Source organism: Priapulus caudatus, unplaced genomic scaffold, assembly GCF_000485595.1.
Source record: "Priapulus caudatus unplaced genomic scaffold, Priapulus_caudatus-5.0.1 Scaffold261, whole genome shotgun sequence".
Classification (NCBI taxonomy): domain Eukaryota; kingdom Metazoa; phylum Priapulida; class Priapulimorpha; order Priapulimorphida; family Priapulidae; genus Priapulus; species Priapulus caudatus.
The window spans coordinates 173,314-176,341 of record NW_014577322.1 but is presented as its reverse complement, the minus strand read 5'-3'; positions in this window follow the sequence as shown (position 1 = coordinate 176,341).

Genomic DNA, 3,028 nt, shown 5'->3' with positions numbered 1-3,028 from the left:
TATACATATGTATACATCCTTGTCGGTGACCTGTAGGCAACCAACGGGTCCCCGAATCGCAGCTAATCCTGAGGGAACGTGAACACATGGTCCTCGTGGGTGAGCACATTCATAAACACGAGAGTATCATAAACGGTTGCCGCCCCACCAACGCTGCTGTCAACGTTGATCCATCAGCTCTCTTTTAATGGCAATTATCGATCAAGGGAGCTCGCAGTCGCGTTATCACCTGACATCGTTAGCTCGCCGCCATACAATCCTACGCGTAGAATTCTATTGAATCAGGCGGCAGTGCGCGCGAGGGTGGGTGGGTGGGTGGTGGTGGTGGGGGTTGCCCGTTTATTTGAGCAGTCGTCGAACGCTTGTCGGCGGTGTCCGTTTTGTTTAAATTCGATGAGCTTATACGAAGAGGCGATTAGCCGACGATACGGGGCTCGCAAGCAAGCATCGATTCCCCGTTTAGAATTTCCGCTTCCCGCGTTGTCGGCGAGAAAGCGTCCGAGAACGAATCACAGAAGCTGAATCGGCGCCGCGCGCGCTAACTTTGATATCTTTGATATCTTGTTCGTTCGAGATTCTAACTGCGTCTCTGAATGCGACGTTGTGCTATTATCTACTGCACCGCTTCCCCCCGACTATCGCTTTTGGTCTTCAATTTACACACGAAACTAACGCGTTGCCAATGGCGACGAGATGGCGGCAATGATCGTCTATTGTTCGCGATATCTGGAGAAGACTGAAGGCGACTAATGGGGTCGTGTATTATGTAGATTTGGTCAACGACGGAGAAGCGTAATCTTGAGTTAAATCGTGAAAAATCCGGAGATGTCAAGGAGAAACGGGGCAGCTAGAAAAATGGACTATTCCAAAGAGGTGAGAAACCTGCTTAACATGCATTGTTTTGTTCATCGTCATTTTAACGCTTCCGTAACAGAAAAACAACAACGGCCAAACACGCTCCCGATGTAGGCCTATTAATGTTCGTGATAGCGGGTTGTCTTGCTTTAGCCCGCCAAACACGCAATAACACACGTCATTTACGAATGTGTCATTGCCTAACCCTAACACATGTCATTTACTAATGTGTCATTGCCTAACCCTAACCCTAACACACGTAATTTAACACGATTTTATTTGGCAAGCGATTGCGGAATGATTGCTAGCGTTACGTTAATCGATCCGGTGAAAAGTTTTGGTATCTCGTTCGCATACGTTTGGTAGCTACACAGTCTATTGTCGTTATAACACCAATGGCCCATGAACGAGACGGTAGCGTGCTAAAACAATAACTTGACGATCGTTACGAATAAATAAATAATACCTATTTCAAGGCTGAAGATGTATACGAAGCCGGCGCGGGCCGAATTTTATACTGGCAATGCGAAGGATAGTGGTGGGGGGAATGATTGCTAGCCGTTAGGGGGGGGGGGGGGGGGGGGGGTAGGTTAATCGATCCGTGGAAGAAGATTTTTGGGTATGCGCGTCAGTTCGGGCATACGTTTGTTAGGCCTACGCGGTGTAGTTGTCGTTATAGCAGCCAAGAAAATGCCGGATGAACGAGAGCGTAGTGCTAAAAGAATAACTTTGGACGATCGATGTACGCAATAATAAATAATACTTTTCCAAAGGCTGAGAGGATTAGTGAGACGAAGGGAGTTCGCAGCCGCGGCGTGTATGTGTGTGCTGTAGTTGTGTGTGATGTGTGTGGTGTGTGTGTGTTGTGCGTCGTGGTGTGTGTGTGTGGGCGTGTGATGTGTGTTGCGCGAGCGCGAGCAAGGAGAGAGAGAAGAGAGGAGAGAGAGACGAGAGAGAAGGAGAGAGAGAGAGAGAGAGAGAGCAGAATGAGAGAGAGAGAGAGGAGAAGAGAGAGAGTGAGCGTGGGGTGTGTGTGTGTGTGAGAGAGGAGAGAGCGTGGGTGTGTGTGTGTGTGTGCGCGCGCGCAGCCGCGTGTGTTGTGTGTGTGTGTGTTGTGTCGTGTGTGTGTGTGTGTGTGTGTGTGTGTGTGAGTGGCTGTGTGCAGTGTCGCGATGTGTGAGTGCGTGTGTGTGGGTGTAGTGTGTGTTTCGTGTGTGTGCATGTGTGTGTGTGTGTGTGTGTGTGTGTGTGTGTGTGTGTGTGTGTGTGTGTGTGTGTGTGTGTGTGTGTGTGTGTGTGTGTGAGTGCGTGTGCGTGTGCGCATGTGTGAGTGCGTGTGTGTGGGTGTGTGTGTGTTTGCGTGTGCGCGTGCGTGTGTGTGTGCATGCGGACAGGGTGTAGTCAGGGGAATTATATGCGTTATGGATGATGACTGAAGAGAGCGAAGCACTACAACTTTAATAGAAAAACTTGAAATCTCCTGGCACGCATCCGTGTATCCGTAAGCACGCCTACAGACAAAGGCACAAAAGCCGACCAGTGACCTATTGACTATCATGAAAAGGATTTCACCCGTTTGCGTGGATCGCAATAAATGAAAAGGTGCATCGACATAAATCTAAAATAAGTTGTGATGAGTGCTCATGCTGCACCCCCCCCCCCCCCTCCAGCTAAGGCAAGCGAGCAACCAATAGAGTCAGATGTTAAGAGTCATATATAAGAGTCATATATAAGAGTTAAACGTTAAAATTAGTACACCTAAGAGAATGCATGCATCTGCTGCTGATATCACATTGATTACGAAGAGTGTGTATACGCGCTTCATATTAACTGAAGCTTGCAGCTATTACATCGCAGTCTTTGTGCAGTTTAGTTAATGATGACTCACGCTAGGAGAATGCGCTCGCCCCGATGTATCACATACAGTATTTACAGTTGTGGCTTCCTAAGCAATTATCGTCGAAGGCAACTAATAAATAATTTAAGCTGAATGACTCCATTTAGTTTAATATGTTTATTCACCCGTCAACGTTTCGTTTCATGTTGCGTAATCAATGATACGCTATAAATAAATAAGCAAGCGTGTAAGCAAATAATAAATAGTAAATAATAAATAAATAAATAACTAAATAATAATTGGAAATAAATAAATAAAGAAAAAAAGAAAGATAAT